The sequence below is a fragment of the Macaca thibetana genome, chromosome 1, assembly GCF_024542745.1.
Source record: "Macaca thibetana thibetana isolate TM-01 chromosome 1, ASM2454274v1, whole genome shotgun sequence".
Lineage (NCBI taxonomy): Eukaryota > Metazoa > Chordata > Mammalia > Primates > Cercopithecidae > Macaca > Macaca thibetana.
This window is the reverse complement of record NC_065578.1, coordinates 133,367,946-133,394,258: the sequence shown is the minus strand read 5'-3', so window position 1 is coordinate 133,394,258 and position 26,313 is coordinate 133,367,946. Positions and strand designations below refer to the sequence as shown.

General features: G+C 43.9%; 1 long non-coding RNA gene across 1 annotated transcript in view; it reads left to right on the top strand.

Annotated features, from left to right (window-relative positions):
* LOC126936984 (uncharacterized) overlaps positions 1-26,313 on the top strand; it is a 49,716-nt gene that overhangs the window by 2,782 nt on the left and 20,621 nt on the right. The window lies entirely within an intron of this gene.

Genomic DNA, 26,313 nt, shown 5'->3' with positions numbered 1-26,313 from the left:
TTAGACCCCATGCTGCCTTTTCTCTCTATACAGCTGTGTATAGAGAGAAAAGTGTGTAGTAGACCTTGGTCAGCTTCAGCGTTTCTGCCTCCTGGGACTGCATGTCAGTGCTGCAGAAATACTCTGACAGAGATAGGTCATGCCACTGAGGAGTGGTTTTCAAAATTACTCTACAAGAGTTCTGACTGGTTTTGGTGAGGATGCAAAACAAGGTGCATTCAGCAATTTATTCCAGTGATGTAAAGTGTCTTTAATAATACTAATAGTGGATTGAAGTGAATTATAATAAATCACAACACTTATAGTGAATAGTAATGGTGAATAGTATTTACTTGCATTATTTCATTTAACCCTCACAAAATGCTAGAAGGTGGCCTTTCCTGTTTCACAGGTAAGAAAACCGAGATTCAGAGAGTTTTAACACCTGCCCAAGATCTCACAGCTGGTATCTGGTAGAGCAAATTTGAACTCGGGCAGTCTGACTGGTGCCCCAGTGCTTACATTCTTCTCTTAAGTATAGGCTGGGATCCCAACGGCTGCCCCCTGAGCACCCTTAAACTGGCTTGGCCAGCACAGCACAAGTTCTCCTGCTCCAGATAAGATGTGTTCCCAGGAATCCTGGCTAGGCCTCAGGGGATGTGACATCTGTTTCAGAAGTGGCTGGATAAAGCCTTCTGGGGATGTGGTCTCGAGCAAGTCACCTAAATTCTTTGTCACTGTTTTCCCATCTATGAAGTGGGGATAATAATCCCTTCCCTGACTCCCTCTCAGGCCTGTTGTGACCTTCTGGCGTAGTCAGGCTATGCCCCTGAAGCCTCTGTTCTGTGTCTGCAGGACCAGGGACTTCCAGAGGGACCACAGCACCCCTGGCGGTCACTGGGACCTAGGATCGTCTGTCATTCTGCACCTGCAGCTGCTGTGGACAGCAGGTGGAGACCATCTCCTGGATATTGTGTTCGGTCCCCATAGAGATCGCCACAGTAACCACGGGAGAAGCTGGGGGCCCAGACACCTTTTACCAAGTGGAAACCTGGTCCTCGGGTCCCTAGAGTGTCATGGGTCCAGGTTTATCCCTGCGTGCAGATCAGCAACCTGAGCTGGGACGATGCAGGGCCCTACCGAGCCCATGTTAATCTGAGGATTTCCCTCAGCACCCTCACCTGGGAGTACCATCTGCAAGTCTATAGTGTCTTGGAGATGGCAGCAGTGGGTGAGGCAGTGTCAGCCTCTCAGTCATTTCTACAGCTTTAGTAACATTCGCAATTAGCAAGACTAATTTATGTGCACTGGTTTTTTTTTTTCTTTTTCTTTTTTTTAAAGATATGTAAGTTAGAGTTTCCTGAGAGAATCTCTTGAAAAACGTCAAGCCTCAGAACCTACCCCAGACCACCTGAAGCAGAGTTCTTGGGACAGTAGAGGTCAGAGAATGGGATTTCAGGCTCTGAGAACTGAGTTTTTCCACAACCTCCTCTTGTGGCTTGGAGCTTCCTCATTACTAAAATGGGAACAACACGTTCTCGTGAGAATGAAAGGCATAAGAAAGTGCTTTGGAAAGGCCTATGCAGATGCAGAGGGATGCTCTTATCAAATTCCTTAAATAAATTAAAAAAAATTTAGCAGGAGAAACTACAAAGGAAGCAATGGAGTGGGTGTCAAGCACACACAGCTCCGAGAAAGGCCTATGAAAGATGCTACGCTGAGCCACTTTGAGATTCAGACAGTAGATTATTCATATAATGAATGGAAGAGTAGCCAAGGGTTCCAGGTCCCTGGGCACTTGTTCCACACCAGAAAAGATGACACTGAAACAAAAGGGGCCGGATGGCTGCAGTGGGAGCAGTGGAATACCCAGACGCGGAGGGGCCAATTCTAGCTTCAGCAAAGAGGACTTAGAGAATGCAGTGCTCTGAGGACAGGAAGTCCCATACTGCATCAGAACCCCAGGGGCCAGGGGAAATGGTCTCATGACAGCCTTCCAGGGGAGATGGCTTCAAGGCCGTGCCTCATAGACCACCTGAACTCTCGTGTCCTGGGTGGATCACAAGGCATTTTGCCAAGACCCAGTTTAGCAGAGGTTGAAACCTTTGCTTGAGAGAGATGTGCAAGGTGTCGGGGTGCCATGGCAGAGCCGTTCCCCTGCAGTGAGCGAGGGGGACAGGTGATGAGTGAGGATGGACATGGGAAGGCCTGCAGAGAACCTTCACAGACATTTTCCTTGGATTCTGTGATAGGAAATCTTCCTATTAGATGAAGGCACTCTTTTAGTGGAGTTGATGGGGCTGCTCTCTGGTCAGGTCCACATGGCTGGGGAGAAGGCGTGTCTGCCATAAATCAGGCCTGGGCTGACTATGGCCTACTCCTCACAACAGGACCAGGGCACAATGGAAGTGGGCTGCTGGGACTTGCGGTTGGGTTGCTCACTGGGGTAGCATGGGCCCAAAACTGGTGGGAGGGGCCCTCTGGCCTTGCTGATAATCACTGTGGTAGCACTTAGTGTGGTATGGTGTCAGGTGGATTCTGGGTAGCAGATAGGGTTGTGTCAGCCCGTCAGGGGTGGGGTCTTCCAGAGAGCCCTTCTCTCTCTGGGCTGACACCCCAATGGCAAGTCGGTGCTAATGGTTAGGCTCCATCCTTCACAGGGTGCTTCCCACCACTGCAGCCTCACAACAGCCCTGCCAGTATGCAGGTCAGGAGTTTCCATTTCTAGGAAGGAAATGGAATTTTAGAGAGGGAAAACAACACACCTATGACATGGAGCTAGAAAGTGGCAGATTTGGGAATAGAACTCAGGTATTCTGATGCTGTACCCTGTGCCTTCGTTCTCTGGGTTTCTGGTATGTCGTCATATTTATTGGATGAGAAAATGGCCAATAGAAGTCAAAAGGCTTGCATTGCAGGGTCTTATCTATAGGAGACACACTGGGGAGAGCCAGCAGCAAAGTATCCACCCATGGGAACATCCAGGCTGCCTTCTCCTAGGGGACAGGCTGGGCCTGTGTGGTCCTACTTTGCACAGTTGAGCTGCCCCCGGGGCTGCAGTCATGTGGGCCTCAGGGCTGAGGCTGAGTAACAGAGCAGCTTTGTTCTATGCAATATGACTCTTTTGAGCCTGTTTCAGGCCTGGTGTCTGCAGCTGCTCTTCTTGCCCCGCCCTCCCCCGCAAATCCTCCTGGGTCTGGCCTGGGGAGGCTGGTGGACAAATAATGGCAATGTAGACACCTCAAGCACTTAAGAATATCTGGGCCATGGCCCTGGGGCAAGAGGAGATGGGGAGCAGGTCCAACGGAGGGCAAAGGAATGAAGAGAAACCTCAAAGGCACACAGCCACCTCCTCTGGGACTCTTGATCAACACCTGGAAGCTCAGTGTATGCTGCAGAGCCCCCTACGGGGAATATATGTAATTACAACGCAGCTCCGTGCTTGCACTCCTTTATCTATTCAGGGGAGGGTTGGGAACCTCAGTTTTGGGGTCAAATTCCCTGGATTTGGGTTTTGGCTTTACCACTTAACTAGATGAGACTTTGGGCAGGTTATCTAAGCATTCTGAGCCTGTGAAATGGAGTTGAATAACATCTTCCCTGTCTACTTCATGGAGTTGTTCTGGAAATCAGCTGAGATATTAAGTGACATGGCCTTACATACCACAAAGTCCTGGAACAGATGTGGGCAGGTCCTGCCTCTGCTGTTCCTTCTGTGTATTCGAGGTGATGCAAGGTTTGGGCACCAATGCTGTGCATTTTTGGTCCTGTGAAGTGGAGGCCCAGAGCAGTTTCCCAGTCCTCAGTTTGTTCCCTTTTGCACGCACAGAGCAGCTGGCCTGGCCTCACGTCACACCGAGCTCCAGGATTTGTGAGGATGGATGCTGCATCATCATTCTCATATGTCATTGACATGTGTGGCAGAGAGCAGAGGAGACAGTGTGACTTACAGCTGGACACCCCCGGGACCCCAGACTGTTGTTGTGTCCTGTGGAGGGTCTGTCCTCAGAGTCTCCTTGAGGCTTGGGGACAGTGCTCTAACTTTTACCTGCGTGGTCAAGAACCCATTCAGTAACAGCAGCTCCCGCCCTATCTCAGTGCCCCACTTCTGCATAGGTACCTGGCTCCTCAGTCTGCCCAGGGGCCTGAGCAGCTCTGGGGTTGACAGAGAGGGTGGAAGAAGTAGTCCTGGTTCCCTTCAGACCCTGGGGCAAGGGGGCTAATGCACTTGGGAGGGTGGGAGTCTGGGGTGGGTGGGTGATGGTCTGTGTGGTCATGGCAGTGGGAGGAGAAGACCCACTGGAGCTGGTGGGGAGGCTGGAGGGACTAACACAGGAGGAGATGGATGGAGCCTGTGGCTTCCCTAACGGGGTGGGGAGACACTGACACTGAGGTTGTGGGTTCTCTTCTTTCTCTACAGGGTCAGGAACACTGGGAGAGGATACAGTGGGGAAGATATCCTTGGGGAGTTGGCCATTCGGCCCCTGGAAGTCCCGGCAGACCAAGAAGTAGGAAGTGTTACATGGCGCTCTCGAGAGCGTGTTGCTCTTTTACAACGAGGACTGACAGGCAAACCAGTTCTGATTCTTGAGACTCAGAGACCCTCCAGTAGATAACTGAGCATTCCCCACCACAGCTACTCTCGTCAGATCAGCCCCCTGAGGCCGCAGGACTATAAGCCTATAAGCCTATAAGCCTGGGTAACTGCGTACTTCCTCAATCATTATCACCAGGGATTTCACCCTGCTTGTCTATGGTAAGGAGGGCTGGAGGGCCCCACATATGAAATTGAGCTTTCCTTTACCCTGCTTGGCCAGACCAGAGCCATCTCATAGCTCAAGCTTTCCCTTCTTGGTTCAGAGAGGCTGCAGGAGCCAAACATCTTTGCCAGCTCCCAGATCATGAAGGATGGGACCTGCTTCATCACCCTGGCCTGCTCCCTGGAACAGGCTGGAGAGAATGTGCAGAACAGCTGGGAGCCTCCCAGTCATGGAGCAGTTGCATCCCATGGGGGGACCACTCTCAGTGTCCCCGGGATATCTGCGGAAAGTGAGAGCTACCACTGCAATGCTAGGAACCCCATCAGCCAGAGCTCCAGCTCTGTCCTTACCAGACCCCTTTGCTTAGGTAAAGCTTTTCCTTTTCTGACTCTCTTCTTCCTGGCAAGCCTTGGTCTAGTTTCTTAGCATCCCTGCCTCTTCCTCTTGGATCCAGGAGCAATTGAAGAAAGGGAGGAGCCAGATTAGTTGGCAGCAGGAAGTGTCTCTGAGGTGGCAGAAGATGAGGGCTCTGGAGCCACCATCCCAGGGCCCGTCCCGGTCCACCTTTTCTCTCTTGGCCTCGTTCCTCTGTGCCTGACCTGCTGCAGACTCAGCAAGGCATTCAGCTCATTCTTGGGACTCCCTGAGGAAAGGTGCTGCCTCACCCACACTCAACCCTGCACAACCCACTGTGGAGACCTTCAAAACTCCTTGTCTGTGTTTTCAGAGAAACTCTACCACCTCCCCTTGCCTAGAGCTGCTCTGAGAGACACTTGAAGCTGTGCTCTTCTGGCAGGCAAAAGGAGGCCTCTCATGGCGTCACTGGTCCCATTTGGCTTCGTCATAGGTCATGGCTGGAAACTGTCTTAGTCCAAACATATCCTGTCTCTCCTCTTCTCAGTTGCCTTCTGAAACAGTTGTCTTTCCTGACTCCAGATCTTCAATTGTTCGTTCTCTACCCGCTTGCTGCTGGTTTGCCCCTCCAGCTAGATAAATTCAGTGGCCACTTTTAAATTCTGTTATCCTTGGCTTCTCCCAGTACTTGACACATTAACTGCTCTTCTTTGTCACCTGGACTGCTCTCTCCTGGAACATCTTCCCTTGGATCAGGATCCTTCTCAGGACTGGTGCCTCAGATCTTTCTCCACTGCCCTAGTTTTCTTTCTGTTGCCCAAGGCAGAAATGCTGGTGTCATTTAGGGCCCCTCCTCTTCCCCACCACATCCTGCCATTGCTCACCCTTTCCCTTTATTCCTTGCCTGGACCACTCCACAGCATCCTAACCACTCCTTCTTTCTTTAATCTCTTCCTTCCCAATCATCTTTCAGATTGTACTGCCAGAGGTCTAATTCTAAGTTAAGAAATGCTTGTGTTACTTTTCAGCTTAAAACCTTATAACATGAGAGGGAATGTGGAAGTGTTGATTAAAGGGTACATAGTTTCAGACAGACAGGAGGAATCGGTTTTGAGATCTATTCCACAGAAGGGTGACCACGGTCAATAATAATGTATTATATAGCTCAAAATAGCTAAGGGAGTATATTTCAAATGTCTCACCATAAAAAATGGTAGGTAAGTGAAGATATGTTAATTAATTTGATTTAATCATGCCACATTGTATACATTATCAAAAATCACATTGCTCACCATAAATGCATGCTACTGTGATTTGTCAATCAAAAATTGTAAGTCTTTTAAAAACTAAAAAAAAAGCCCTATGATGTCTGCCTACTATCTAAGGTATAAGTATTTTAACAACTATTCATTCATTTAAGCCACAGGTATTTACTGAGCATCTTTTATGAACCCTGCGCTGTTCTAACCATTGTAGATACAATGAAGAAGAGGTCCAGATAAATTTCTACCCCTCATGTAAATCACTGTTACAATCATCACAACCTGCACCTGACTAGCTTTTTGGCCATTTCGTCTTCCAGTCAGCCCTGGGAAATGACTTTGGGAGAGTTCTGTATTTTGTTGTACAAAGACAACATTGAATGTGTTCTATAATGGGCTTTTTGTGTCTGTGTTCTCCACTGAACTGTGAAAAAAACACATTCTTACTGTTCTCTGCATCTCTAATACACAAGAAGTAATAGGCATAAAAAATGTGGGTCTGACAAGTATTTAAGAAGCATCTGCACTGGGTGTTATGGGACACATGGAGACATGATAATTGCCTATAGACATTCACAGTCTCCCTCTCTCTCTATGGGGCCTGATGGACATCTCAGCTCCACCCCCACATTCGGCTTCCTGAAGGGGCTTCCAGCCCACCCATTCCTCTGATTTGTCTTCCTTCAAAATCATTTTCCCTGTTTCTCTGTCTTCCTCTCTTCCTTTTCTCCCAATTCCTAACCTATGGTCATTGTTCATTCAGCCTTCTTTCTACCCTGAGGAAAGAATTTCTTCCTTTTTTGATTCTGGGAGTTTTAGGGATTGAATAGATTTCACCTTGACATGTGGAGAAGCCAAGAAGAGAAGTGTGAGAGGGCGGCCGTCCTGTGAGACACAGAGTTAAACAAGTTCGCATGTGGAGTGCTGCCTGAGGCCGGCACTTCCTGGTGTGAGAGAGGGACATTGACACTGATTAAGGCATAAACCCTATCTCATTTGCAAACTGAGTTCAAAATTATCAGGAAACTGCTACATGTCTTCTGTTTAAAATAATCTGTTTATGTTTTGTTGAAGTGTGTTTTTAAGTGTTCAGAAAGAAAAAGGAGCTTATTTGTTTAAGAAAAATTGAATGGTTTGAAACATAAAAACATTGTTATTGTCATACATAGATACTATTACGTTTTTGTTAATGTTTAAATAACTGGATTCAGCCCAGCTTCAGCTTGAATGTCATCTCCTTGGAGCAGCCTTTGGCCACTACACTTAAGTAGATCTTTCCTCTCATTCATAATCAATGTATGTTTAAAACATAATCGGGAGGCTCTTAGGCTGAGACGGCCCTAGCAATCTGGGATTCTACACAAGCAAACAGAAAACTAACTCAGAATAACTTAACCAGTTGGAAACCACCAGTTAATCTCTAAATGGAGAATTCCATTTAAGCAATCGAATATTTTCTTTTCTTCTTTTTATTTTGCATAGAGACAGGATCTAACTCTGTTGCCCAGGCTGGTCTCAAACTCCTGGCCTTAAGTGATCCTCTCACCTCGGCCTCCCAAAGTGTGGAGATTACAGACATAGACTACCATGCCTGGCACACTTATTTGTTGTTTTATTTATTTATTGTTTATTTCCCTCCAAAATATTCAGCTCCATGAGGATAAGAACTATTTCTATATATTTTTTTCACAACTAAAAACCCAAAGGGTAATAGCGTTTGGCTTATGATAGATACTTTAACATTTATTGAATGAATGACAGAATGAATTGGAGTTGAGAATATTTTTTCTTAAGATTTGAAGACTATTAGGAGGTTTTACAAGGATCTGGGGCCTATGCCATTGTTTGTTTTCTCTTTCTGCTTTTGATGGAAAGAAGGAGGAAATTAAATCTTTATCCTAAAAGTTTGCTAGAATGCTCAACAGTTGGCAAAAGAAAAAGTTAAAATAAAAAAAGTCATTTATGTTTTGTTTTGACAGCAAGCTGCTCTGCAGTGCTAGATAGGTTGATCTAGAATTCGAACCATATGCAAGTAATTGAACCAGAAGCAAAATTTAGGTGGGAGAGAAACTTTGAGCTTCTCTTTCTTTTTTCTTGCTCTCAGTTGATTAGCTCATTTCCTATTTCTTTTCTTTTCTTTTTTTTTTTTTTTTGAGATGGAGTCTCACTCTGTTGCTCAGGCTGGAGTGCAGTGGCATGATCTCGGCTCACTGCAAGCTCCGCCTCCTGTGTTCATGCCATTCTCCTGCCTCAACCTCCCAAGTAGCTGGGACTACAGGCGTCCACCACCACGCCTGGCTAATTTTTTTTTTTTTTGGTATTTTTAGTAGAAATGGGGTTTCACCACGTTAGCCAGGATGGTCTCGATCTCCTGACTTCGTGATCCACCCGTCTCGGCCTCCCAAAGTGCTGGGATTACAGGCGTGAGCCACTGTGCCCAGCCTCATTTCCTATTTCATTCACAGAGAGGATTGACAAATCTCACCCATTACACACAAAGCTTCCAATCAAGTAGTTAATGACTTATTTGGAAATATAAGTAGGCAGACAGGATCACAAGATATTTGGGGAAAGCCTCTAACAAGAAAGACAATCTCCAAACCAAATGAATCAGGGGAGAAAAAAGAAACTTGGAAGAAAAGAGATAATACAGGGAGTAGGAGAAAAGTTAAATAAAATCCCTCAAACTTAATATTCTTAGAGACATATAAAAAGATTTTCACTTAAAAACAGAAACAGGGTGCCAGAATAAGAAAAACTGAAAACTCAGAGAATAAGAAAGAGCGCTAGTAACAATAAATAAAAAAATAAAAAGCAGAAATCTTCTAAAATTCAATGGAAGTGTTGGAAAATCAAATGGAGAAACTCTCTCAGAAAGTAGAACTAAAGACAAACAGAAGAAAATAAAACAGAAAAGATAAGGCAATTAAAGAATCAGCCCAGGAGCTCCAACCCCTGAATAACACAGTTCCAGAAAGGGACATGTCTTAGTCTATTCTCTGCTGTTATGCCAGAATCCCACAGACTGGGTAATTTATAAATAGTAGGAGTTTATTTATTTCATGGTTCTGGAGACTGGTAAGTCCAAGATCAAGGGGTTGCATCTGGGGAGGACATTTTTGCTGCATCATACCATGGTGGAAGGCATAACATGATGAGAAAGAGAGAGAGAGTGTGTGTGTGTGTGTGTGTGTGTGTGAGAGAGAGAGAGAGAGAGAGAGAGAAAGAGAGAGAGAGGAGGGGGCTGAACCCATCCTTTGATGGGTTCTCACTCCCACAATAACTAACCCACTCCCAAGATAATGACATTAACCTATTCATGAGGGCTCTTAAAGTTCCCACCTCTCAACTCTTTTGTACTGGGAATTAATGCAGCAGCAGGACCAGAGCACCCAGTGAAAGACATCAACTATAAGGAAAACAAAAAATTGTTAGGAAGGAAATCGAATCATTGTACTCTACATGGCTCAAATGCGAATAATTATTATCATAAACGTTAAGTACAGTTTAGCAAAAAGCTATGTCATACTCTGGCAGGATGGGCAGAAAGGCCTGTGTGTTGCTGAGCGGCTAAAGAGTTTGGAGGACAGTGGATAAGAGAGTCAAATACCTATCTCCATAGCAAGACATCAATAACTAATGTCTAAAATCAAGAAAGGGCAGAACAAATGTATCATTTCTAAACATCAAGGAAGTATCATGAGAAAAACCAAATAATTGACAGTGGTTGCCAGCACAGCAGTTGCCAGAACAGAAGTTCTGGGTGTAGTGTGGCAGATGTCTGCTGTTTATTTATTTATTATGTCTAATGCTATTAGTTGAATTTTAGAACTCTATATATATGTAGTATTTTGAAAAAATTAAAATATTAGAAAGCGCATCAAGAGATGAAGAACAATAACAAAAAAGAGAACTCAAAGGTCTAGGGACTTGACTGGGTGGAAATGGGAGGATTTCAATGGGTCATGGGGTTCTACAGGAAGAGTGAATGGTTTAAACAAACAGGAAGAGATTAATTAGTCAAATTTTAGTTGAAACAAAATTAGAGTTGAATATCTTTTCTCCAAATCTAGCTCCAATGATGCATTCAACAAAATTCAACATTACTAACTAGTTAATATTTATGCTTATTTACAGATATAACAAAATTTCATAGCTAGGGAAGCAGTTCTGGGGCTGTCAGTGATCTTGCTTGTTGTTCCAGACAACTGTCATTCAGGGACTCCAGGTAGCATGATCCTGAGAGCAAATGCACCACTGTTAAAGGCATAGACTTGTCAATACAAACCTCTGCCACAGAGCACTATTCACTCTTTGCGTCTGAAGAGAACCAGAACCCCTTAACTCTTGGGCAGCAGCCTGCCATCTGAATGTGAAGGAGGAGGGAGAATTGGTACAATACCTGTTTTTGAGATCTTGAAGTCACCAGCATTTTGTAGGAGTGGAATGCTTCATCTCCTGGTCCCTAACCTTGGGTTGGCAAAATGAGAAGCTAATGCCTGCTGGAAAACGTCCCAAGATACTGAAAGCTCTGAGATTCCCCTAGAAGAGAAGAGCTCAAATCCTGCCGCTTACCCACAAAAAGCCAGGGAAGTGGGTGTCTACTGGAAATTGTTTTAGGTGTGAAGTATGAACTGTATGTATCTGAAGGCTTCCTGCCTGCTTGGGTGCTGCCAGATGCCCTTGCTGTGTGACAGGAGGAGGTGAGAACAGGTAGAAAGAGGAGGAAATGACTAATGACCCTCAGGAGCAGATAGATTACCACCCTATGAAAGAGTAAGTTGACAATTCAGACTATGCAAAAACAAGTTGTTGGAAAAGCCCCCTTCATTTTCCTTAGCCGAAAAGTAAACAGATTGCTACATTCTGCCATCTTTGTAGTTTTACCCACTGTCTCCACACCCCAAAGTATAGCCATTAAAGCCCCACAGTCACTACACATGTCTCTGTGCTGTCACCTTGCTTTTCTTTCTCCCCAAGGGGACTCACTGACCTTTCTCCATCTGGCTCAATCTGTGTCAAGCTGCTTCTTGACCCGTTTGTGTTTCCATCAGTTGTGAGCTCTTTGAAGTTAGGGGTCATGCTTTATCCATCCCTGCCATAGCACATAGTTGGTGCTCACTAAATACTTGCTGAGACACTTGTCAACTAAAGAAAAGCCAAGTTTTTAAAGAATTAAAGTTAGTTTTATTTACTCTTACTGAGGATGGCAACCCGGGAGAGTCTTTCAGAGAGTTTCTGTTAGACTGCTCCAATGCAGTGTTTAAGCCTACAGCTTATACATAAGGTGACAGACATTCTGCCTGTGCTCAAAAGTTATGTAAGAGCAAAATTTCACCAAAGTTTGGGTGCAAGGGTCCATCTAGTTATAGATTGCAGAGGCATAATGATTAATCCTGTCAGCCTTTGTCTTATGTAAAGAAAAAAGACAAAGGCCAGGATCATTGAATTTATCTTTTCTAAAAATGCAGTGATTTAGGCAAGAGATGTGGTAACCTGGGCTCTGTCTTTATCATCTTCAGGGCATCCTTCCGAAGGGCTGTCCTCTGTCACTGAGTCAGGGGCTTTGTGAAATTCTGCTGGCAGCTGAATGAGCAAACATGGCCTCTTATGTTTGCTACTTTGTCTTACAGAGCAAGTGAGTGTAAAAACAAACAAACAAACAAACAAACAAACAAACAAAACCGAGTGAACGAATGAAAGTCCCTTTGAGAGAAGCAACCTATCCATTTCTGTTTGCCTATCCCACAGTTCTGGGTTTGGCTAGGGAGAGTTCATATCCCTGCTGATGTTTATTTTAAATTTTGAAGCAATAAGGAAATTCAAAAATGGAGACAAAATTCAGGGGTAACTATTTCCTTTCAATTCATACAGCCTTATATTTTGCCTTCTGAGCTATTCTTTTCCTTGTATTCTTTTTAGACTCTCATTCAGATTGTGTTACCTCAATATTCTTCCCTTAGAAGACTTTAAGAAGCAGATTCCATTCAACAGTTTTACTCTACAGAAATACTGTGTATAAGGCCAGGTGTGGTGACTCACACCTGTAATACCAGCACTTTGGGAGGCCGAGGCAGGTGGATCACCTGAGGTCAGAAGTTTGAGACCAGCCTGGCCAACATGGTGAAATCCCATTTCTACTAAAAATATAAAATTTAGCTGTGTGTCATGGTGCACACCTGTAATCCCAGCTACTCAGCTACTCAGGAGGTAAGGGAGGAGAGTTGCTTGAACCTAGGAGACGGAGGTTGCAGTGAGCCAAGATTGCACCACTGCACTCCTGCCTGGGCAACAGAGTGAGACTCCGTCTCAAAAAAGAGGAAGAAGAAGAAGAAGAGGAAATACTATGTGTTTTCCTCAGTGTTCATGAAGCTTAGTGTGCAGGTATTTTCATAAGGTTCTATATTTTATTGGAAAACAGACAACAAAACAAAAAACAGACGAGTAAAACAGCTGAATTTGTGCATGGTTTTCCAGCTGAGCCATGAGGAGGCAGCAGTGAGCTAACCCAGGGCTTGCTGTGTGGCTTGGAGGATCCTGTTACCACCAGCCTTCATTGGGACCTTGCTTTCACTTTCTCTCTCTGAGATGAGGGAGTTGGACTACATGATCCTTAGAGTCTCTTCCAGCTCCAAAATTCTGTGTGTAAGCTTTAAATGGACGTTTGGGACTGATTTAGATCTGGGAAGAGAAAGTGAAGGAAACAGACAAAAATTCCCTACTCTTATGAAGCCTACATTCCCATGGGGCCTTCCAGACCCTACGGTTGTCATAGTGGTGAGGAGGCTGTCCGGATTGGAGGGTATGAGGCTGGGTAAGAAGTCAGACCAGGGCTTGACCAGTAGATATCAGACAGATCCAGGGACCGGGCAAAACAGGAAATGAATGAAATTCACTGGGGCCAAGTGAGATGGGAGCAGGGAACAGGCTCTCAACAGGGCCGGGCAATCAGAGGGATTGTGGTGGGTCCCTAACTGCCCAGGAGGAGACACAGCAGAGTTGCACCCACAGGGCAGTTGGGCCTGCAGCACCTCCAGAACCACAAAGTCCGTTTAGCAGCCTGACTCAGCAGGGCTTGCTTCTGCTCCTGGGGAGATGCACAGGTCCCAGCTTGCAAGTGACTGGGAGGGAACATGGAGAACACAGCGAAGAGGAGGAGCTAGAAAGAGCACCAGAGGAGTGAGGGGAGGAACAGCTTGGAGGCTTATAGCTGACAAGCCTTCTGTAAGGGTGGTGCGAATGAGTGAATGACACAGAAGGGAGTGTTTGCTACTTTGCTTGTTCTGTGAGCACTGGTCAGCTGCCTCTTATCACATGCCTCAACTTTATAATGATATGATTAACTGCTATTCTCAGGTCTTCAGTTACTCTTTATACTTAAAGTTCTAGAGGCTCAGTTCTGAATGGAATCTACATAATTAGCCAGTAGTCTCTTTTTTTTTTTTGAGACGCAGTCTCGCGCCGTCACCCAGGTTGGAGTGCAGTGGCGCCATCTCAGCTCACTGCAAGCTCCGCCTCCTGGGTTCACGCCAGTAGTCTCTTTATGATGAAGTAACTTCTGTCGAAGGACTATGATGTTATACTCTGCTGAACACTTTATGTGTATGATTATCTTTACCTTCAATCTCACTACAACCCTGTGAGGTAGGAAGTATCTTTCACATTTTATAGAAGAGAAAACTGAGGTTCCAAGAAGCTAAGCATTTTGCTCATGGTCATAGGACTAGGAGAAGATATATGATGTTCAGAGTTGCTTTTCTGTTCTCTCTCTCTCTCTGTGTCTCTCTCTCCCTCTCTGTGTCTCTTTCTCTCTCCTCTCCAAGTTTTCAGGGTGGTGAAAGTAAAACAGATTAGTGACTAACCACTGTGGGTAGCATGGGCTTTCTCTTATTTTTCCCCTTTTTAATTAAACATCCTTTCATTTTGTTTTCCTGGTGCCCTAAGCCAGCTCACCCCTGGTTTTTTATTCTGTCTTGTTTGAAATGGAGGTGGTATGCATAGAAGAGCAAATCAAAAACTTTAGGTAGCCTCAGCCCTAAAGTGAGCCATGATCCACACTACTGTCTCCTCTTAACTGCCTCAACCACTCAACCACTTGCCTTGCTGTCTGCCCATCTTTGAAGTTTAGATCTTAGTGGTTAGCCTCCGGGCCTCACTTTCATCTCTCCCTGTCCTCATCTTGTTTGCTTTCTTCCCAGACTAACTCAGCTCCAGGATTGTCCCTTCTGGGGTTGTCCCAGCCTTATACAGGATTTACCTTGGCAGAGGGGAAACAACTGTTGGTCCCTGTCATGGTAAATTTTGTGTGTCAACTTGACTGGGCTAAGGGATGCTCAGATACCAGATACAACATTGTTGCTGGGTGTCTATGAGGGTGTTTTCAGAGGACATTAGCATTGGAACCAGTAGACGGAGTAAAGAAGATTGCCCTCACCAAGGAGGGCAGGCATCATGCATCTATTGAGGACCTGAGTAGAACAAAGAGGTAGAGAGGAGGCATAAGGAAGGACTTGTTAAAAGTTACACAATTATAGCTAGAAAGGAGAAATAAGTTACAGTGTTCTATACCACTCTAGGATGACTATAGTTAACAATAATGTACAGTTTTAGATAACTAGAAGGAGGATATTGAATGTTCCCAACACAAAGAAATGATAAATGTTTGAGATGACAAGTATGTTAATTACCCTTATGTTATCACTACAAATTATATGACTCTAAATATCACTATGTACTCCATGAATATGTAAACTTATTATATGTCAATTAAATACACACACACACACAGACACACACACACACACACCATGGAATACTATGCAGCTAAAAAAAAGAATGGGATTATGTTTTTTGTGGGAACATGGATGGAGCTGGAGGCCATTATCGTTAGCAAACTAACACAGGAACAGAAAACCAAATACTGCATGTTCTCACTTATAAGTGGAAGCTAAGTGATAACTCACGGACACAAAGAAGGGAACAACAGACACTAGGGCCTACTTGAGCGTGGAGGGTGGGAGGAGGGAGAGGAGCAGAAAAAAATAATGATTGAATAGTAGGCTTAGTATCGGGGAGATGAAATAATCTACACAACTCACCCCCATGACAAGAGTTTACCTATATAACAAACCTGCATATATACCCCTGAACCTAAAATAAAAATTAAAAAAATAAAATAAAAACAGAAAGGTGAAGGAGGGAAGGAAATTAGTTTCTTTGCTTGAGCTGAGACATCCATCTTCTCCTCCCCTCAGACATTGACACTCCTGGTTCTTGGACTTTTGGACTGAGACTGAGGCTTATACCACTGGCCTCCTAATTCTAAGGTCTTCAGGCTTAAACGGAATTATATGACTGGCTATCCTGGTTCTCTGGCTTGTAGACAGTAGATCATGGGACCTCCTTGACTTCCATAACTGTATGAGACAACGCCTATAATAAATCTTTATACACGTATATATCTGCATCCTATTGGTTCTGTTTCTCTGGAGAACCCTGGTTAATATAGAGTTTGGTACTGAGAGTGGTTCTACAGGAAACAATTTTAAGAATGATTTTTCTGAATTGGCTCTGGAGTCTCTGGATTTGACTCTCTAATCTGATTAGAAAGATGCTAATGACTCTATTTCTAGTAGTAAGGAAAGCAGTGATAGTCTATGACATACACCATTTATATAGAGATAGGAAAAATATCGGTACTGAATACTTCTAATCAACTTATATCTAATCACTTATATGAAGCAAGGAGCTCATTTACTCTGTACATGATACTTTTAAACATTTTTAGAAAAATGAGAGAATATAATGACATTGGTTCTTTTCTCCTAATACCAATGGACAAAGTGATGAAAGAAAGGGATGAGCTTGGGGATTTAAATTCCCCACTGGAGGCTAGGCCCAGTGGCTCATCCCTGTAATCCCAGCACTTTGGGAGGCCAAGGTGGATGGATCACCTGAGGTCAGGAGTTCGAGACCAGCCTGGCCAACATGGTGAAAGCCCATCTCTACTAAAAATACAAAAATTAGCTGGGCTTGGTGGCAGGCACCTGTAGTCTCAGCTACTTGGGAGGCTGAGACAGGAGAATTGCTTGAACCTGGGAGGTGGAGCTTGCAGTGAGCAGAGTTGGCGCCACTGCACTCCAGCCTGGGTGACAGAGCGAGACTCCATCTCAAAAAAAAAAAAAAAAAAAAAAAATATATATATATATATATTTCCCAACTAGAGCATGGCATAAATGACCTAAAAGCTTGTAGTGTGCCCTGAAGAAGAGACTTATTTCCTACAGCTGAAAGGCTGAAAACCAAATGCAGAACCTCATCCTGTGATTGGCTGAATTCCAATATAAGTTGAACTCTCCAACTTGCAGGATGTCTACTGTTAAAGTGATGGCATTCATTGGGACAGAATGATATCCTGTAAGTTGAGAAAGGGAATTGGGAATACCATGATAGAGCTGGGGATATTCAGCCCCTATATGCTTATGAATCTTCTTTGCCAGTGGAAAAGTCTTCCTTCATCCCCAGTGAAAGTAGCCTCCCCACCCACAGCGGTCTTGGCCTTTCCACCTCCTTCTGAGGTGCTGCATTGCCAAAGAAAAGAGTAATGCCTTCCCCTAAGGCAACTGCCATGCAAAACCCTTCTGATTCAGGACCCACTCTCCCCACCCCTCTTTGCTTTGAGAGCTATAACTAAACTCAAGTCCCAGCAGGCCCCTAAAGATGAGGTACAAAGTGGGACCCATGAGGAGGTACACTGCTCTCCAAAAGGACTACATGAGTTTTCTAACTTATATAAACAAAAGTCTGGGAAACCTGTGGGAATGGATAATAAAGGTGTGGGGTATTGGTAGAAAGAACATAAAGTTGGGTCTCAGTTTATTTACTAGTTAATATGCTGACTAAGCAGAGATTCTACATTTAGTGTTGCAGCTCATGATGTTCGAAAGGGCCCAAGACATTGTCTGGTCGATTGACTGAAATCATGGACCAAAAAGTTACCTACCATAAGAATTGGAAATGCCTGACCTCCCTTGTTTAGTGTAGAGAAAAGGATCAGAGACTTTGAGAAAATCGAATGTTAGAGTGAATATATTATTTCAGACTTACTCACCCACACTGGGAGTATCCAGAAGACACAACTTTTACAAATTCTGAGAAATAAATTTGTGAGGGGAGCCCCAGCATCGTTGGAGAGCTCCACGATCACTCTTCACTTTGATTAGATCTTACAGTGGGAACCATAGCCACTCAGTTGGAAAACCTAAACACAATGGGAATAATTGGACCTTGGGTGGCAGGAGCCAAGTGTGGTATTGAACCGCCAAAGGCAAAGTGGGAGTGGTTACCATAATAGATAGCAGAGTCAAAGCAGCAATCAGAATAGTCTGACTTGTGCAGGCCTGTGGCACTAGTGAGGTAATTATGGTGTTCCTAGAAGAAAAACAGATAGGAAGCCTACTAAACTCTTACATGATCTGTATAAGAAAAAAATTGTTAGATCAAGTGAGCAAAAGTATAACACAGTTCCTAAAAACAGTCACAGCCCCTGAATCAATTCCCTGACTTGAGCCAGTTTACAGATCCAAAGCCTCTTGAATAAGGGGGAGGCCAAGTTCTCTGGAGGAAGGACCCTGATATACAACAGAATATTCATACTGTTAATCTTTCTCCTAGCCTTCTCTAAAAGGACCTACAGCCTTTAACCATGGTAACTGTTCATGGAGGAAAAGGAAATAGTCAGATATTTTGAGAACTATTGGACACGGGCTCTGAACTGACACTGATTTCAGGAGACCAAAACATCACTGTGGCCCTTCGGTCAGAGTAGGGGCTTATGGAGGCCAAGTGTGTTTTAGCTCAGATCCATTTCCCAGTGGGTCCAAGGGGTCCCTGAGCCAATTCTGTTGTTATTTTCCTAGTTCCTGAATGCATAATTGGAATAGACACACTGAGCAGCTGGCAGAGCCCCCACATTGGTTCCCTGACCTATGGAGTGAGGACTGTTACGGTGGGAAAGACAAAGTAGAAGCCATTAGAAACACCTGTGCCTAGGAAAATAGTAAATCAAAAGCAGTACCACATACCTGGAGAGATTGCAGAGATAGGTGCCATCATTGAGGACTTGGAATATGCAGGGGTAATAATTCCCACTACATCCTTGTTGCTCTCCTATTTGGCCTGTGCAAAAAACAGATGAATCTTGGAGAATGACAGTGGATTATCATAGGTTTAACTAGGTGGTCACTCCAGTTGCAGCTGCCATACCAGATATGGTTTTATTGTTTGAGTAATTAACATACTCCTTGGTATCTAGTATGTAGCTTTTGTTTTTAAATTGACAAATACCTTCTTTTATTTTCTTAAGGCAAATGCCTTTTTCTTCATTCTTATCCATAAGACCCGCCAGAAATAGTATGCTTTTAGCTAACAAGGCTAGCAGTACACCTTCACTATCCTACCTTGGGGGAATATCAACTCTTTGGCCCTGTGTCATAATCAAGTTCAAGGGACTCTTGATCACCTTTGCCTTCTGTTATGCGCGTCCGTGTGAAGAGACCACCAAACAGGCTTTGAGTGAGAAATAAAGCTTTTTAGTCACCTGGGTGCAGGCAGGCTGAGTCTGAAAAGAGAGTCAGCAAAGGGAGATAAGGGTGGGGCCGTTTTATAGGATTTGGGTAGGTAAAGGAAAATTACAGTCAAAGGGGGGTTGTTCTCTGGTGGGCAGGAGTGGGGGTCACAAGGTGCTCAGTGGGGGAGCCTTTTGAGCCAGGATGAGCCAGGAAAAGGAATTTCACAAGATAATATCATCGCTTAAGGCAAGGACCAGCCACTTTCACTTCTTTTATGGTGGAATGTCATCAGTTAAGGCGAGGCAGGGCTTTTGCACTTCTTTTGTGATTCTTCAGTTACTTCAGGCCATCTGGGCATCTATGTGCAAGTCACAGGGGATGTGATGGCTTGGCTTGGGCTCAGAGGCCTGACACCTTCCACAAGATATCACACTAATCAGTTACATTCATGACATTATGCTGATTTGACCTAGTGAGTGAGAAGTGGCACCTAGTCTAGACTTATTGGTAAGACCTTTGCATGTCAGAGGGTGGGAGATAAATCTGACTAAAATTCAGGGGCCTTCTACCTCAGTGAAATTTCTAGGGGTTCAGCAATATGGGGCAGACAGAGCTATCGCTTCTAAGGTGAAAGATAACTTGTTACATCTGGACCCTAATGGAACCAAGAAAGAGGCACAATGCTGAGTGATCCACTTCGGATTTTTGAGATAACATATACCTCATTCTGTCCCATTTACCTAGTGATCAAAAAAGCTTCCAGTTTTGGGTGGGGCCCAGAACAAGAGAAGGCTCTGCAACTGGTCTAGGCTGCTGTGTAAGCTGTTTTACCACTTGGGCCACATGCTCCAGCAGATCCCATGGTGATTGAAGTGTCAGCAGCAGACAGGGGTATTGTTTGGAGTCTTTGTTAGGCCTCTATAGGTGAATCACAGCACAGGCCTTTAGGATTTTGGAGCAAGGCCCTGGAGTCAGCTGCAGACAACTACTCTCCTTTTGAGAAAGAACACTTGGCCTATTACTGGGCTTTAGTAGAGACTGAATGTTTGACCAAATTACCGTATGATCCTGAGCTGCCCATCTTAAACTGGGTATTATCTGATCCCCTAAGCCATAAATTTTGGCATACACAGCAATACTCCATCATCAGATGGAAGAGTTATATACATAATTAGGCCAAGCAGGCCCTGAAGGTATGAGTAAATTACATAAAGAAGTGGCCTAAATACGCATGATTCTCATTCCTGCTACACTACTTTCTCTCTCCCCGTCTGAACCTATGGCCTCATGGGTAGTTCCATATGCTCAATTTACATAGGAGAGAAGATTCAGGCTTGGAATACAGATGGTCCTGCATGACATGCAAGCACCATCTGAAAGTGGACAGCTGTGGCACTACAGCCTTTTTCTGGGATATCCCTGAAGGACAGTGGTGAAGGAAGATCCTCTCTAGTGTGCCAAACTTGAACAGTGCACCTGGCTGTGTACTTTGCTTGGAAGAAGATATGGCCAGATATATGATTATACACTGATTCATGGCAGTAGCCAACACTTTGGCTGAGTGGGCAGGAACTTGGAAGGGTCATGACTGGAAAGTTGGTGACAAAGAAATTTGGGGTATAGGTATCTAGATAGATCTCTCTGAATGTGCAAAAGGAGTGAAGATATTTGTGTCTAATGTGAGTACTTACCAAAGAGTGACCTCAGCAGAGGATGATTACAGTAATCAAGTTGATAGGATGACCTATTTTATGGATACCAGTCAGCCTCTTTCCCCAGTCACCCCAACGGGCTCATAAAAAAAGTGGCCATGGTGGCGGGGATGGGGTTTTTCATGAGCTCAGCAACATGGGCTCCCACTTACCAAGGCTTACCTGGCAATGGCCACTGGCTGTGTTCTCTGTCAGTAGCAGAGACCAACACTAGGTCCCCAATATGGCACCATGCTCCAAGGTGATAAGTCTGCTACCTTGTGGCAGATTGAATACATTGGACCACTTCCATCATGGGGCAGTGTCCTTATTTTTTTTTGTCCTTACTGTAATAGATACTTAATCTAGATATGGATTTGCCTTCCTTGAATGCAATGCTTCTGCCAAAATTACCATCTATGAACTTACAGAATGTCTTATCCACCATTATAATATTCCACACAACATTGCTGCTGATCAAGGAACTCATTACACAGCAGAGGACTGCAGCAATGGGCCCATGTTCTTCGAATTCGCTGGTCTTGCCATGCTCATCATCATTCTGAAGCAGTTGGCCTAATAGAACAGAGGAATGGGCTTTGGAAGACTCAGTTACAGCATGAGCTAGGTGGCAATACTGTTTTAGTTTGTTCTTGATGCTATAACAAAATGTCTTAGACTGAGTAATTTATTAACAACAGAAATTTCTTGCTCATTGTTTTAGAGGCTGGGAAGTCCAAGATCAATATACCAGTAGATTCAGTGTATGATGAGAGCTCTCTGCTTCATAGATGGCCCCTTGTTGCTGTGTTCTTACATGGTGAAAGGGACAAACTGGCCCTCTCAAGCCTCTTTTCTACAGCCACTAATCCCATTCATGAGGCTAGATGCCTGGTGACCTAATCACTTCCTAAAAGTTCTACCACTTAATACTATCATATTGGGCATTAGGTCCCAAGTATGAATTTCGTTGAACTAGCAACGTTTAGACCATCACATACCTTGCAGGACTAGGGCGAGGTTCTCCAGAAGGTTGTGTCTAGGCTTGGAATCAGTGTTCAACATATAGTACTCTTTCTTGCAATCGCCAGTATTCATCGGTTGTGGAATCAAGGAGATGGCAACAGGAGTGGCACCACCCACTATTACCCCCTAGTGACCCACTAGCAAAAACTTTCCTTCCTGTTCTTGCAACTTTGTGTTTTGCTGGCCTCAATGTCTTAGTTGCAGAGGGAGGAATGCTTCCATTAGGAGACACAACAGTGATTCCATTGAACTGGAAGTCAAGACTGCCACCTGAGCACTTTGGCCTCCTTATGCCTCTGAATCAACAGACAAAGAAGGGAATTTTGGTGTTGACTGGGATACTGATCCTGACTGCCAAGGGAGAAATTAGACTAGTATTTCACAAAAGCGGGTAAGGGTTTGGAATACAAAGAGCTCCCTTAGGAACATCTCTTAGTATTATCATGCCCTGTGATTAAAGTCAACTATGACAATCCAGTGCAAGCAGAACTGCTAATGGCCCAGGCCCTTCAGGAATGAAGGTTTAGGTCACCCTACCAGGTAAAGAACAAAACCCAGTTGAGGCGCTTGCTGAAGTTAAAGGAAATACAGAATGCGTAGTAGAAAAAGATAATTGTAAATTTCTGCTACAGCCATATGACCAGTTACAGAAATAAGGACTGTAATTGTCGTGGATATTTCCTCCTTATTTTGTTACGAATACAATTATGTGTATGTATGTTAGGCAAATATATTTTCTTTCTTTCCTGTCTTATTTTCTTATCATGTAACACAAGATGTATTAAATTTATATCAGTATTTAAGTATTGTTAATTTTACATCATAATATTTAAGTTACAGCTATCAGGAGAAGAGTAAATATTACTCAAAGACTTTATCTCTTCTTCTGGGGAAGAGGCTAGTGTGTTTTCAGTTGTATGCAAGATTGTTGTATCATGCTAGATTGAATTATGGCCGTGTTATTCTCTTTATTTGGAGATTAAGTATGAGTTTTAGGAGATTGCTATGGGTGCTAAATTGACAAGGGGTGGACTTGTGATGATGAATTTCATGTGTCAACTTGACTGGGTTAAGGGATGCTCAGATAATTGGTAAAATGTTATTTCCGGGTGTGTCTGTGATGATGTTTCCAGAAGAGATTCATTTTTGAATCAGTAGACTGAGTAAAGATCCACCCTTACCAATGTGGATGAGCACCACCCAATCAGTTGAGGACCTGAACAGAACACAAAAGGCAGAGGAAGGCCAGATGCAGTGGTGCACACTTGTACTCCCAGCCACTTGGGAGGCTGAGGCAGGAGGATCACCTGAGATCAGAAATTTGAGGCCAGCCTGGGCAACATACAACTCTAGGTCAAACAAAACAAAACAAAAATGTAAAACAAACAAACAAAAACAACTCTCCCCCCCAAAAAAACAGAGAAAGAGCAAATCTGGTCTCTCTACTTGAGCTGAGACATGCATTTTCTTCTGCCCTTGGGCATTGGTGGTCTTAGTACTCTGACTTTCTGGGTCATACTGAGAGTTACACCTTTGGCTCCCCTATTCTCAGGACTTCCAAGTCATAAACTCAATTACTCCTCAGGCGTTCTTTGTTCTCCAGCCGCAGACGGAAGATCATGAGACCTCTTGGCCTTCCTAATGCATGAGCCAATTCCTATAATATGTCTCCTTTTATATATATTTACAAATATCCTATTGGTTCTATTTCTCTGGAGAACCATGAGTAATACAACCCCCTATATGTCTTATATATGCCTTTATTTTCTTACCTACCATTTTAACTAGTAATGTCTGTTGATATCCCTGTCTCCCACTTGATTGTGAGCTCCTAGAAGTATGGGGAGCACATTGTAGACACATAATAAGTTTTAATTGAAAGAAAAAATAACTTTTATAATTAGTAAAGATAAGCAGTACCAGTATTTATTTTAAAATGATAAATTTTAAATAAATTAATCAATTAATTAATACTGCCTAGAACAGTAATACATACTAGCCAAACAAAACAAAACAAGCCACAAAACTCAGCTAGACAAAAGACAGTCTTGGTCTCAACTATCTCATCTATAAAACGGTTATGTTTGTTATGAAGATTAAATAAAGGTACATATGTCTATACATATACACATATACATATATATTGTTTAGAACAATGATTGGCATATTGTGACTGCTCTAAATATTAAATATTATAAATGGTCATTTTATGGTTTATCAACTCTTCTCTGTTGTTGGCTATATTCTTGACAGATTGCAATAAAGAGTATGCTTAGGACTATAGTCAGATAGAACTCCAAACATCTTTTTTTTTTTTTGGAGATGGAGTCTCGCTCTGTTGCCCAGGCTGGAGTGCAGTGGCTGGACCTCAGCTCACTGCAAGCTCCGCCACCCGGGTTTACTCCATTCTCGTGCCTCAGCCTCCCGAGTAGCTGGGACTACAGGCGCCCGCCACCTCACTGGGCTAGTTTTTTGTATTTTTTTTAGTAGAGACAGGGTTTCACCGTGTTAGCCAGGATGGTCTTGATCTCCTGACCTCATGATCCACTCGTCTCGGCCTCCCAAAGTGCTGGGATTACAGGCTTGAGCCACCGCGCCCGGCCCAAACATCTTTTAAGTCTGTCTACAAGTACATGAACTGAGAAGGTTTGAAGTTCCTCCTTCCATCTTCTTGGGATGAAATGAGAGGGGAGTGGGCCAGGCTGCGTCCTGGGCTGCAGTCTGTGATAGGCTGTCCCCACCAAGAGGGTCTTGCTCATGGGCCTGGATATCTCTGAACATATGATGAATGTTGCTTATGAAAAATTATTTGTAGGAAAATGTGAGGTTTAAGAATGCTATTTTCTTTTAGTGATGGTCTTTGTTTGCTTCTGTAAGGTACTTGTGGGCACTTGTAAGCTTGGATCTCTTTAATCTAATAGCAGTTTTGAGATTTTCTTGGCTCCATAGATGAATTAAAACTGGTGTACTTCTTGTTTACAAGAAGGATAAGTCTCCTAGGGTAAGTCTTTTCGGGTCCCAGGTCAAAAAGATGAGTGATTTACCAGTTCTCTAATCTTGGCAGCCCCAGACTCCAAACTTTGTCCGTCTAGTCCCTAGAGGCTATCAGAAGCAAAGGCCCATCTTCCTACCTCCTTTTCCAGATCAGCACACATTCCCAAGACAGTACTGAAAGCAGAAACCTCCTTATCCCTTAGATATCTCTTGAAAGCATCCTTCCCTCTCTCTGCATCCTACCATCCTTGTCCAACCTACCATCACCTCTCTCCTGGATAACTGTAGGAGCCTTCTGACTCAGTTTGCCTACATCCAATCTTGACCCCCTACAATCTGTTTACCATACTGCAACTAATGAAATTTTAAAAGTGCAACTCTCTCTGCTGGCCACACTGACTTTTGTTCTTTTAGGTCCTCTCACCACAAGGCCTTTGCACCTCTGACTAGAAGGGTTTTATTTTCCCTTTCCACTTCTTGTAAGTAGCTCCTACTCATCTTCCGATCTCAGCTCAGTCTTCATCACTTTGGAGATACTGTCTCTGACCAGAGGAAAATTTGCCATTCTTGGCTCCACACAGCTCTCTTTCATAGCAGTCATCATTGCAGCCATGATATTTAAAGGATATTTGAGTGTTGGCCTCTGCCATTAGAATGTAATCACCCTGAAGGCAGAGACCTCTGTCATGGCCCACTGCTGTATTCCCTGAGTTCAGCATAATGCCCAGCACTTAAGTGGTGCTCAATAAGTACTGCTGAATGAATAAGTGAATGAATGCATTCATGATCAAATGAATGAGTGAAAGCCTTACTGAAATGGTACAGATACCTTCTTTACTTTCCACCAAGGTTTCAATGTTTATGAGTTTGTTACTTACACCTCACAAGTTGCAAACCACACAGTTCTGGAGGCTGCATGTAATGGGGCTGTGAGGTGATGTGACTTCTCACCGTAAAGAGCTGGTGGTTTCCTTTGCCTGCTGGTTGAGCTCATGAGGGGAAGCTTCTTTCTGCAGCCAGCTTTGGAGCAGAATTTATTGAGTGTCCAGACTCCAGATCTATTGGTCTCCCTAGGTCCTGTTTCAGTCACTGGTTTAAAAAACCCAAAAGTATGATTAACCCTAATTATTTATCATCTGAATGGGCTCTGAGGAGAGAGGGGAAGGCAGAACAGATGCATCCTCAGGCCCAGCATCCCCCTCTCCACCCCTCTGTCTTCACACTCTGTGAATCTCTCCTCAGCCTCCAGCAGCCCTCTCTGAAGGAAAGTCATCTTTTCCGCTGTCATGTGTAGGGCTTCCTCCTTTCTCCCCACCCATTCTCACTCGAGGAGGTCTTTCCATCGTCCCCCACACCGTCACTATGAGGGTCTCAGACTTTCCCCTCAACCCCACGTAGTGGGTAGCACCTCTTTTTTCTCACTGAACATCTATTTAAAACTTCCTCTACTCTATTATGTAATACATACTTTCTCATTAAGGAATATTCAGAAAATGAATAAAAATTGGAAAAAACCAAGCCACCTAAGCTTTCGCCCTCCCTAAACAACTGGTGTTACTATTTTGATGTTTTCTTCTAAATTTTTCCGTGTAGAGATTTTTTTTTAAAACACAGCTGTAATCATATAGCACATTAAATTTTGCATTCTACTTTTTATATTTGTGATGTCATAACATTT